Source organism: Schistocerca americana, chromosome 7 (genome assembly GCF_021461395.2).
Source record: "Schistocerca americana isolate TAMUIC-IGC-003095 chromosome 7, iqSchAmer2.1, whole genome shotgun sequence".
Taxonomy (NCBI): Eukaryota; Metazoa; Arthropoda; class Insecta; order Orthoptera; family Acrididae; genus Schistocerca; species Schistocerca americana.
This window is the reverse complement of record NC_060125.1, coordinates 115,538,618-115,551,988: the sequence shown is the minus strand read 5'-3', so window position 1 is coordinate 115,551,988 and position 13,371 is coordinate 115,538,618. Positions and strand designations below refer to the sequence as shown.

Below are 13,371 nucleotides of genomic sequence, written 5' to 3'. Positions count from 1 at the left end.
CTCCATAATAGCTGAATTTGTGTATTTGTGAGGAAGGCACGGGAGTCCACCGACTAAGGTCGCCACTCCCTCGCCACTCCCACCCCCTGGTTGACTCCTCTCCTCGCCGCCAGTTGTTGTTGCTACGCATCCCCTGCGATAACCTCTGCTAGTACTGTTCGGAAGTTAGAAAATTATACATAGAGACGTCTGTAACAATGTTTCAGAGACGGTGTGCTCAGATAGTCGGACAGTTAAGGCGACTGTTCGTGATGATAAGGAAATACGGGTTGGAGTCGCTCTCTGGGACGTGTCTGACGCAATGGACAGTCGCCACGGCTGCAGTTTTTATCTACTCCACGATCGGTTTAGGTTTTAAAATTGAAATCATTTTCTAGTGGAATCTCAAACTAACGTAATTACAGCCAAACATTGTACATAATGATGCTATGAATGATTAAATACCTCAAATAACTGGAATGTAGGAGTTTCTGATTCTGCCTATTTTTTAAGAAAAGAAAACGACAACACTCAGTTTACATATGCAAAGTATAAGTTCAGGATAGCAAACTCACATGATTTCGAATGGAAATTTAAAATTATTACGGAGGTAAAGGTAGAGAGAATTTAAAAGTGCTGTGACCAACAGAATCGTAGGAAAAAGTGGGAAAAATGGGCGTGTCATGATAATAAGAACTGTAAATTACGGGTACTGGCACGTGTCCAGGGGATGCTAGCAGCCTTAACAACTGTGTTCTAACTTTTACCCCAATCACCCTACAGGACGTGACTTTACGCTTGACCTGGACGCGACAGCGTCTTCAGTACTTCATCCTATACAGACGACTAGCTCTAACTTTTCATTGGTAAGGCACGCGATTTCAAATTTTAAATATGTCAAAATATAATTCCTTTTAATGATACTTTTAATGTGTCAAAGTCTGCGATTTTCACATTAATCAAACACATAAACACATCTTTTCTACTATATTATTGGCCACAGCAGTTTTAAATTTACCGACTTTTACTTTATTAATAATTTTGACTTCACCACAGCAAAATATAAGTCACATATTTTACGGTGCTTACACTCACATCACGTCAAATTGTACATATGTTACTTATTTTGTGCTCAAACTTCTACATTCCTGTTGCGTAAAGTATTTAAATATTCATTGCATAGTTATATACAGGTTTCAGTTGTATTCAGAATGTCAGTTTGATTTTCCACTAAAATTTTAATTTCAATCTAAAGGCCGAAATTTGTCTCATAGTGGAACAAATAACAGCTTTCTCTCTTCTTCAGCTGAGCACACAGTTGCGGAATAAGAGCGCTCTCCAAACTAATCAAGATCTTTCAGTTGTCATTAAATATTCATTTAAATGAGTATTAAACATATTAGAACTGTTTGCATCATTTCGTATCATGGTTTCTTCACTGATTTCGTAACCTCATCAACTGATTCATCTCATTTCAGTATATTTAATCCATTTTCAACGAATACAGTTGAAAGCCTGAAGGTAAATCGTAATGTATGATCTTTAAGGGGAAAAAATCGCAAAACAAATAATTTTAGAAGTTCAGTATCAAATGACACACCTTTTCTCTTCGCTTTGAGCAACTTATGAGTGCTACTCACGGGATTTATCTGACGGAGAACGTGATTCAAAGAAATTAACGTTCGTCAGAGATGGTAACAGAGCACATCAGCGCTGTGGCCGGCAACAAAGCGGAGAATTTACGCTGTACGAAGCCTATCGCGTGGGTTTTATAAGAAACATATGATTACAATATGACAGATCTGTGTCGTGACATATTTAGTATATGGGCAAGTTGATGTCTCTAAACAGTTTTCGTATATCTTAATGGCCATGTGATGTGTTAATAATCATAGTTGTCGAAGAGTGCAATCAAATATTTCATGATACACACTGGTAAGCCAAAATATTGTTACCCCTTCTTATTAACCTTTGCAATCTAATACAGCAGCTTTTCGCGCGTCATGGATCCATCCGTTGAGTTTTTGGTAGGTTTCCGGTGGTACGCGGTACCAGATGTCTTCCGTAAATTATGAGACGGTGGCAAGTGGCCGCGGACCTAGCACCGGATAGCATCCTAGATGTGTTCCACAGGGTTCATATCAGGATAATGTTTTGGTCAAGACATCAACGCGAGTTTATTATCAAGCACATAAAACCACTATAGCACGCTCTGGCATTGTTGAATGGACAGTTAGTTATTATGCCGTCATTATCGGGGAGGAAATAAACCGTGTAAGGATTTGGGTGGTCCGCAACAGCGGTCACAAAGCTCACAGTTATAAACCTGTCTAGTGTCACTACCGTAGGTGAACGTCCCCCACAGTATAATAAAGCCGCCCTCCCCCCCTCCCAGCCCACCAGCTTGCGTAGAAGTCACGGACCATGTTTCGAGAAGCCGTTTGCCTCGATGGCGGTGTATCCACACACCATCATCGACCTGATGTATCAAGAAATTCTATCAACTGGCGGACGATAGTTTCTTTTTATGTCGTGTGGGAAAGAACTTGAAGTTTATACTTGTAAATCTTTGACCAGTTATTTGACGACGTGTCTTGGCGGCAAATTAGCAGCCGTGGTTTGGAATTCCCATGACGTGGATTGCCGTTCACCGAACCTCACCTACTTTCCGTTTTACATTGTTTGAATTCCCTGTTTTACAAACATTTACAAGTTATTTATGGATGTGTTTTGGTGGCAAGTTAGCACCCAGTGGTCGACAATTTCTTTGTTGAGGATTGCTGTTCACCAAACTTCATTTGTGCTCTTACTTTGTTATATGACTGGGTACAGTGTTTGTATTACTGTATTTATTGTTTTGGACGGTGAAAATCGTCTCTGGGAGTTTCGTCTGGAAATTTTATTTTTATGACACATTTATTTAGAGGATGTGGTGTGTCTGTACTGAGTCCTCTGTACCACGTACATAGTTCGCTTTGCATAGCGTATCTGTAATTCGATTGGAAAACGGCCATCTGAATAGAGGTTAAGGCGCGTCTGTGCTTCTTTCGCTGTACCACACAGATTGCTCGTTTTGCATACCACATCTGCAGTTCGATAGGCGTACCACGATCATTTTGATGGAGGGTAAGGTGAATCTGTGGTTCGTGTGCTGTACCACGATGATTAAGTAGCGCAAGTTAGCTGAATTAAAAGAGTTATTGATATGGAAAGTACACGATGTCAACTACGAACGATCAGGAACGATCAGGAGGATGATTGAAATAGCGTGACAATGAACTCTGATACAGGGAAATGTTCTATTGAACAAAACTGACCGGAAGATTACTACAGTGGTGTAATGCATTATATGACGAAGGAATGTATACAGTCAAAGAAACTGCCATGGAACGTCGTAGAAAACCTGAAAAGCTAACTAACCTAGCGGCCTCTCAACCAGGCGAAGCTCACGTGACAAATGGAACAACTCCGGGCTGAAAACATCGGACTGCACAAGGAACTGAGCAAGTCAAGTGCCCCAGCTCTACTATGGCGTACTGTCACAGTCTGAGAACCGTGCACTACTCGAGAATCTGAAGAACCTTCTTCCCAAATACGTTGCAAATGCACCAAGTAACGGGAAAAAACAGCTGAAAAGCAGGCTAAGCAGCAAATATCACCCAGGCCACGGACAAACGGGTAAATACGGTCTTTACCCGACAAATGACAATTTGACAAGGCACCATGGCAGTCAAGGGGAAAGTCACCTTGACAACCAACCCAAAACGTGACAGACGTAGAGTCAGAGCGGTTAGAATGACCAACAACATGATGATAATGGAGACAGTGTCACAAGAGAATCAAAAGAAGTTGATGGAGAAAGTAAATTAAATTCGCAACATGGAATCTGGAACTCCTCGGAAGAGGAGATCTCTGGTCATAGTTCATGTTGTGCCCAAGATCGTCCTAATGAGGCTCTGTTGGAAGAAAGATTTTAACTCTGTCTAGCAGAAATTATGTCTAAACACGATTTGATGACGGAAATAAAATTGCGGTTTAGAAAACTAAGCATGTTGTGAACCTTGTCCTTGAGGTGAACCCACGGCTTAGAAATATCCTGTTGAAGAAGGAGAGAAACTATTTACGATTCCGTACTATTAATTTAAAGAAATTTGTAACTGTAAAACGATGTTTCAAGCGCAACAATCTGGACCATTCGGCCAACTCAAGAATTGAGCAGCCTGGAACCGAGTCTACGATAATAGACTTGAGCACAGCACTCTGGAACTATGTTCTCAAGAGTTACATGGTGACAAAAATCACTGAAGTCCAAGACACAATACAGAACCTACTTCTACATCTACATCTACATCTATACTCCGCGAGCCACCTTACGGTGTGTGGCGGAGGGTACTTATTGTACCACTATCTGATCCCCCCTTCCCTGTTCCATTCACGAATTGTGCGTGGGAAGAACGACTGCTTGTAAGTCTCCGTATTTGCTCTAATTTCTCGGATCTTTTCGTTGTGATCATTACGCGAGATATATGTGGGCGGTAGTAATATGTTGCCCATCTCTTCCCGGAATGTGCTCTCTCGTAATTTCGATAATAAACCTCTCCGTATTGCGTAACGCCTTTCTTGAAGTGTCCGCCACTGGAGCTTGTTCAGCATCTCCGTAACGCTCTCGCGCTGACTAAATGTCCCCATGACGAATCGCGCTGCTTTTCGCTGGATCATGTCTATCTCTTCTATTAATCCAACCTGGTAAGGGTCCCATACTGATGAGCAATACTCAAGAATCGGACGAACAAGCGTTTTGTAAGCTACTTCTTTCGTCGATGAGTCACATTTTCTTAGAATTCTTCCTATGAATCTCAACCTGGCGCCTGCTTTTCCCACTATTTGTTTTATGTGATCATTCCACTTCAGATCGCTCCGGATAGGAACTCCTAAGTATTTTACGGTCGTTACCGCTTCCAATGATTTACCACCTATGGCATAATCGTACTGGAATGGATTTCTGCCCCTATGTATGCGCATTATATTACATTTATCCACGTTTAGGGAAAGCTGCCAGCTGTCGCACCATGCATTAATCCTCTGCAGGTCCTCCTGGAGTGCGTACGAGTCTTCTGATGTTGCTACTTTCTTGTAGACAACCGTGTCATCTGCAAATAGCCTCACGGAGCTACCGATGTTGTCAACTAAGTCATTTATGTATATTGTAAACAATAAAGGTCCTATCACGCTCCCCTGCGGTACTCCCGAAATTACCTCTACATCTGCAGATTTTGAACCGTTAAGAATGACATGTTGTGTTCTTTCTTCTAGGAAATCCTGAATCCAATCACAAACCTGGTCCGATATTCCGTAAGCTCGTATTTTTTTCACTAAACGTAAGTGCGGAACCGTATCAAATGCCTTCCTGAAGTCCAGGAATACGGCATCAATCTGCTCGCCAGTGTCTACGGCACTGTGAATTTCTTGGGAAAATAGGGCGAGCTGAGTTTCACATGATCTCTGTTTGCGGAATCCATGTTGGTTATGATGAAGGAGATTTGTATTATCTAAGAACGTCATAATACGAGAACACAAAACATGTTCCATTATTCTACAACAGATTGACGTAAGCGAAATAGGCCTATAATTATTCGCATCTGATTTATGACCCTTCTTGAAAATGGGAACGACCTGCGCTTTCTTCCAGTCGCTAGGTACTTTACGTTCTTCCAGCGATCTACGATAAATTGCTGATAGAAAGGGGGCAAGTTCTTTAGCATAATCACTGTAGAATCTTAAGGGTATCTCGTCTGGTCCGGATGCTTTTCCGCTACTAAGTGATAGCAGTTGTTTTTCAATTCCGATATCGCTTATTCCAATATTTTCCATTTTGGCGTCCGTGCGATGGCTGAAGTCAGGGACCGTGTTACGATTTTCCGCAGTGAAACAGTTTCGGAACACTGAATTCAGTATTTCTGCCTTTCTTCGGTCGTCCTCTGTTTCGGTGCCATCGTGGTCAACGAGTGACTGAATAGGGGATTTAGATCCGCTTACCGATTTTACATATGACCAAAACTTTTTAGGGTTCTTGTTTAGATTGTTTGCCAATGTTTTATGTTCGAATTCGTTGAATGCTTCTCTCATTGCTCTCTTTACGCTCTTTTTCGCTTCGTTCAGCTTTTCCTTATCAGCTATGATTCGACTACTCTTAAACCTATGATGAAGCTTTCTTTGTTTCCGTAGTACCTTTCGTACATGATTGTTATACCACGGTGGATCTTTCCCCTCGCTTTGGACCTTAGTCGGTACGAACTTATCTAAGGCGTACTGGACGAAGTTTCTGAATTTTTTCCATTTTTGTTCCACATCCTCTTCCTCAGAAATGAACGTTTGATGGTGGTCACTCAGATATTCTGCGATTTGTGCCCTATCACTCTTGTTAAGCAAATACACTCCTGGAAATTGAAATAAGAACACCGTGAATTCATTGTCCCAGGAAGGGGAAACTTTATTGACACATTCCTGGGGTCAGATACATCACATGATCACACTGACAGAACCACAGGCACATAGACACAGGCAACAGAGCATGCACAATGTCGGCACTAGTACAGTGTATATCCACCTTTCGCAGCAATGCAGGCTGCTATTCTCCCATGGAGACGATCGTAGAGATGCTGGATGTAGTCCTGTGGAACGGCTTGCCATGCCATTTCCACCTGGCGCCTGAGTTGGACCAGCGTTCGTGCTGGACGTGCAGACCGCGTGAGACGACGCTTCATCCAGTCCCAAACATGCTCAATGGGGGACAGATCCGGAGATCTTGCTGGCCAGGGTAGTTGACTTACACCTTCTAGAGCACGTTGGGTGGCACGGGATACATGCGGACGTGCATTGTCCTGTTGGAACAGCAAGTTCCCTTGCCGGTCTAGGAATGGTAGAACGATGGGTTCGATGACGGTTTGGATGTACCGTGCACTATTCAGTGTCCCCTCGACGATCACCAGTGGTGTACGGCCAGTGTAGGAGATCGCTCCCCACACCATGATGCCGGGTGTTGGCCCTGTGTGCCTCGGTCGTATGCAGTCCTGATTGTGGCGCTCACCTGCACGGCGCCAAATACGCATACGACCATCATTGGCACCAAGGCAGAAGTGACTCTCATCGCTGAAGACGACACGTCTCCATTCGTCCCTCCATTCACGCCTGTCGCGACACCACTGGAGGCGGGCTGCACGATGTTGGGGCGTGAGCGGAAGACGGCCTAACGGTGTGCGGGACCGTAGCCCAGCTTCATGGAGACGGTTGCGAATGGTCCTCGCCGATACCCCAGGAGCAACAGTGTCCCTAATTTGCTGGGAAGTGGCGGTGCGGTCCCCTACGGCACTGCGTAGGATCCTACGGTCTTGGCGTGCATCCGTGCGTCGCTGGGGTCCGGTCCCAGGTCGACGGGCACGTGCACCTTCTGCCGACCATTGGCGACAACATCGATGTACTGTGGAGACCTCACGCCCCACGTGTTGAGCAATTCGGCGGTACGTCCACCCGGCCTCCCGCATGCCCACTATACGCCCTCGCTCAAAGTCCGTCAACTGCACATACGGTTCACGTCCACGCTGTCGCGGCATGCCACCAGTGTTAAAGACTGCGATGGAGCTCCGTATGCCACGGCAAACTGGCTGACACTGACGGCGGCGGTGCACAAATGCTGCGCAGCTAGCGCCATTCGACGGCCAACACCGCGGTTCCTGGTGTGTCCGCTGTGCCGTGCGTGTGATCATTGCTTGTACAGCCCTCTCGCAGTGTCCGGAGCAAGTATGGTGGGTCTGACACACCGGTGTCAATGTGTTCTTTTTTCCATTTCCAGGAGTGTATATTTTCCTTCCTTTCTTGGCATTTCTTATTACACTTGTAGTCATTGATGCAACCACTGACTTATGATCACTGATACCCTCTTCTACATTCACGGAGTCGAAAAGTTCCGGTCTATTTGTTGCTATGAGGTCTAAAACGTTAGCTTCACGAGTTGGTTCTCTAACTATCTGCTCGAAGTAATTCTCGGACAAGGCAGTCAGGATAATGTCACAAGAGTCTCTGACCCTGGCTCCAGTTCTGATTGTGTGACTATCCCATTCTATACCTGGTAGATTGAAGTCTCCCCCTATTACAATAGTATGATCACGAAACTTCTTCACGACGTTCTGCAGGTTCTCTCTGAGGCGCTCAACTACTACGGTTGCTGATGCAGGTGGTCTATAGAAGCATCCGACTATCATATCTGACCCACCTTTGATACTTAACTTAACCCAGATTATTTCACATTCGCTAATAACTTCACTGGATATTATTGAATTCTTTACTGCTATAAATACTCCTCCACCATTGGCGTTTATCCTATCCTTGCGGTATATATTCCATTCTGTGTCTAGGATTTCGTTACTGTTCACTTCCGGTTTTAACCAACTTTCCGTTCCTAATACTATATGCGCACTATTTCCTTCAATAAGAGATACTAATTCAGGAACCTTGCCCTGGATACTCCTGCAGTTTACCAATATTACGTTAACTTTTCCTGTTTTTGGTCTCTGAGGACGGACGTTCTTTATCAACGATGATAATGTCCTCTCTGGTAAGCCGTCAGGTATTTTATCGTTTCGCCCAAGGGGGGGTCCCTCTAACCTAAAAAACCCCCGTGTGCACGCCACACGTACTCTGCTACCCTAGTAGCTGCTTCCGGTGTGTAGTGCACGCCTGACCTGTCTAGGGGGGCCCTACAGTTCTCCACCCAATAACGGAGGTCGATGAATTTGCAACCATTATAGTCGCAGAGTCGTCTGAGCCTCTGGTTTAGACCCTCCACACGGCTCCAAACCAGAGGACCGCGATCGACTCTGGGCACTATGCTGCAGATATTAAGCTCAGCTTGCACTCCGCGTGCGATGCTGGTTGTCTTCACCAAATCAGCCAGCTGCCGGAAGGAACCAAGGATGGCCTCAGAACCCAAGCGGCAGGCGTCATTCGTTCCGACATGTGCTACTATCTGCAGCCGGTCACACCCAGTGCGTTCAATAGCTGCCGGAAGGGCCTCCTCCACATTACGGACGAGACCCCCCGGCAAGCACACCGAGTGCACACTGGCATTCTTCCCCGACCTACCCGCTATTTTCCTGAGGGGCTCCATAACCCGCCTTCTTGCTGGCCATCTGCAAAACTGGTATGAAGAGAAGTGGCGAAGTCGGTAGGGAACGTCTGTGAAGTCTGGGAAGTTAGGAGGAGTAATCGTGAAGATGAATGCATGCAAAAGCAACTACATATACAGATAGCGGTGCTAGAGGTGACACACCAATCAGAGCAACAGTAGGCAGTGAATGTGAGTCTTTACTCACTCCAAATTGAGTCTACTTAACTATAGAGAGGGATGTTATATTACACAACCCTGGGGACACAAACGATCTGCAAACTGGTCTCCGTTCGATCACTCGTGTGACACGTCCCACGGGAAATTCTATAACTTTTAATGTTGCAGAAGAGGGTGATAGAATTTTTCTTAAGTGCAATAATGGATGTACAGCAGTAGAGGAACTTGACGTTTGACTGCGGCAGATTTATTCTCGGAGATAAGAAATTTTAGATGTGGAACGGGTTTATACAGATTTTGCAAAGGCCTCCATCCTAAGTTGCAGTTAAAAGCTATGAGAAGTGCTTTAGACATGGCTAAAGATCGTAGGGCATGGTTAGGGCTCGGGATTGATAACGTGTGCGTGCAGACGCCGTATACAGTTAGAAGGTGGCAAAGTGCCGCGCACCCTATTAACAGCTGCACTAATAACAGGATGTGGATACACTAAATCAATCACTATAGTGTCAGACAGTCTTACGCCAATTACGAAAATTATCCAGTTGAGTGATGAACACTGCATCGTTACTGAAGCTAATGCTAAGTAGAGAAACTGATGACATTGGACAAAAACTGTCAGACATTATTGCCGGACTCGATCTTTTAGTGTTGAAGGAACCTGGACAGCCGTGCACTTATGAGAATCGTGCTGGAGCTACTTCACACCCTGACTGATCAGCGGGCCACAGAATCTCTGGCTGATCAGTTCAGCGTCACTGTACCGTTAGCGATCATAACGCGATTATCGCGGAAATTACGAATAATGGAAGAACTGAAGCGCATCTGGAAGAGGAGTATTCACCACCGCCAGACATTAAATGCAGGAAAGAGGAGGTTAGTGGTAGCATAGATCGGAGCGTGCATGTATTAACAACTTTATTGAAAAAAACTTTGCGGGAATCTACTCCAGTTAGATTCAACGAGTGTGTGTCACCAACGCTTGGAAACCTGAGATGGCAAACCGTCAGATGGTAAACATATGGGACCGATGAACACAGCAGTTTGGTCCCTTAGGAATTCACACACATTTGAACATTTGAACTACGTATTTAGAAATGCCAAGGGTGTGTACAAAACCAGAAGATTTGAAATCAAACAATAACAGTGAGAATATCACATGTAGACATATGTTGAATTGAATGTATCGGGGCAGCCCTATAAGCTGCTTATGAGAAAGCAAAGTCACCGCTAGTCCTATCAACGGTGCGCAAGGAAAATGGGACTACGACCCGTGGCTGGAGAGACCTGGCGGGCTGTCTGCTGACGAACCTTCTACAAGATGGTACACCAACTGCTAATACCGCTGAACAAAAACGTGGTAGGGACTTTCTGTCGGAAGAGTATCCAATAAGAGTCCTGTAATGCTCTTCACACAGAACAGCTGATTATTTCGATATACAGGCTGAAGAGAAACAAAACACTACGTCCCGACGGGCTTCATCCGGAAGTATTACACAATATGGTAACCTATATCACAACGTTTCTAGGTTCAGTATCGAACGAAGCACTTCTTCAGGGAAGAGTTTAGAAACTTTGAAAAATGCCTAAAGCTGTGATAATAAAGAAAGAATAAGGCAAGGGCCCTGTCAAACCAAAGAGTTACAGACCTACGTGTCTGCTTAAAACACTGACTAAAGTGCAGGAGCGTCTTTTGTGTGACATATTACAGGCGCACAAGGAACTCCTTGACCTCCGCTTGTGTCAATTGGGCTTCGGAAAAGGAAGAGAAATTGTAGATGCCATCAATAGAGCTCTTAAAATAGTGGACTCGACCCTCCACGACCAAATAACTGCAATATTAATAGGTATATCTGGGTCTTGCGAGAACGTACGGTGGTCGGTGTGCAGTGTGCTGACCCTATGCCCCTCCATATCGCATCAGATGATGAATGAGTGAGGATGACACGGCGGTCGGTCGACTATCACGTGATCTTGAGGATCTGAACGTGAGGTTTCCGTTTCTTTTTCCTTTATGGTGGCCCACAATCTTTCAAATACTGAGAGACATCCAGACGCCTAAATGCTCTGCTGTAGCCTTTTGGACTACTGTAGGATCTGCGCAGTGGACTGGACTGCACAGAAGACGAAAATACTGAATAATATTGTTTGTGAGGTAAAGTTTTGGGATTAAATTACTGAGCCACTTTTGCAAATACTCGAGAACGATGAAGACGTAGTCGGTGTGGTAGCATATGCTGAATGTGTTGCAGTAGTAGTATCAGAAAGTTCTAGGCCAAAACTCGAGAGGAAAGTAAATGTACGTTCTTTGATATGCAGGGATAGTACGCTAGCAATACCATGACTATCACTGCCAATAAGGCAACATATGTACTAGTAAAGGGAAATGTGTTATCTAATACAACTAGCACAGTAAGATCGAAGGGCATTCCAATTCGCCACGGGAACAACAACTCGATATCGCGGTGTCAGCCAGGTGCTGATTGGAAGTTGGAGAGTGGGAGAGGATCTTTTGTATCATAGGTAGCACAATGGACACCGAGCTAGGCCTACGGGACTGGAAGAGGCAGGAGCAACCGCGTGAACGGGACTAACTGCACACTGGGCGCAGGGTTCGCGCAACATTTCCAGACATTATGGACAGACTAAAGTTGAACCATATCGACGACAGTAATGGAATGACACAGTTTTTAAAAGAGCAAGACTCCTGTCCCCTTTACTTAGAAGAGAATGCCCAAGTGCACAAGAAACCTTTGTGGTTGTGGTTATGAGGGAACTCCAGATCAAGCTGTGCCGCAGTGTACGAAGTTCATTGTAAATAGAACGGCAGTAGCACCTAGTACCATAGTGGAAAAATAGTAATGAATACACAGCTACGGAGTGCGGTTGACAGAATATTACATAAGATATCTGCATCTGAAATGAGTAGGTGCCATCAAAATCGTGGAAGGGTAACAGTAGATTCAGGACATCAGCGTTTGGGAGAAGTTGTGTCTGGGGAGTCATGACAAGATGAAGAGGGTAACGGTATTCACAGCCTCCTGTAGTTAGAAAATGGATGCGAAACACACACTCCCTCTGGGTCGCTCTGGCTGGAAGATCACGTTCAACAGTCGCTGCTATCCTTCAGGAGTCTGATACATTCTGGAACTTGAAGATATAGCCACTGATTTAGACACTGAAAAAGACCAGCACATTGAAAATTACCATTACTTATTGTTCCATGTACGAGAGTTATTCGGAAAGTAAGGAACGATCGGTCGCCAAATGGAAACCACTGAAAATCCGATGACGTTTTGCACAGGTGTGTTGGCCAGTGTCTCTAGTATGCCCGTCGATTGCATTAAGTCGTTCTTTTTAGTTCTGAGCACACAGGAAGTACATAAAGATACCTGGAACAATAGTGTCTCCCGCCAAGTACGAGTGCCTGGTAAGAGATTTCCCCTGAAACTATGCAGCCAACATTACATAACTGTAGTGCGCTTTCTTCTTCAAGACAATTCTCAGCCGCATTCTGCGGGGGCAATGAAGATGCTCCTGGATCGTTTTTAATTGGAAATGTTTGATTACCCACAATACAGCCCGTAATTGCCTCCCTCTGAGTTTGATATATGCTCACATGAACCACTGGCTATGAAGACAACGTTCTGGCACAGACAATGAGCTGTAAGCCAGAGTAGACAATTGGCGGAAAGCACTGGCGGCTGCCTTCTATAATGAGGGTATTGGAAAGTTGATACAACGCTACGACAAACGTCTAAGTGGGATCGGCGACTATTGAGATGTTGTAGCTAATTGTTGCAAATAAAACAGTTTTGATTTTCACTGTGGTTTCCATTTCGTGACCTGTCGTTCCTTACTTTCCGAATAGCCTTCGTAGTATTTGAGGAAAATAAGTGTAGACAAATGGATGGACTTGGAAAACCTAGTGGTGGTTTGAGTCCTGTGTGGACACACAATCAAGAAGGGTCCGTATTCGTCCAGGTAACGTATCGAGTGTGTACGGAAATGGCAAGACACACATTCCGGGATAGCCACTGGATTCACAGAGCGCA

General features: G+C 44.7%; 1 protein-coding gene across 1 annotated transcript in view; it reads right to left on the bottom strand.

Moving 5' to 3' along the window:
* LOC124622564 (myrosinase 1-like) overlaps positions 1-13,371 on the bottom strand; it is a 118,665-nt gene that overhangs the window by 26,870 nt on the left and 78,424 nt on the right. The window lies entirely within an intron of this gene.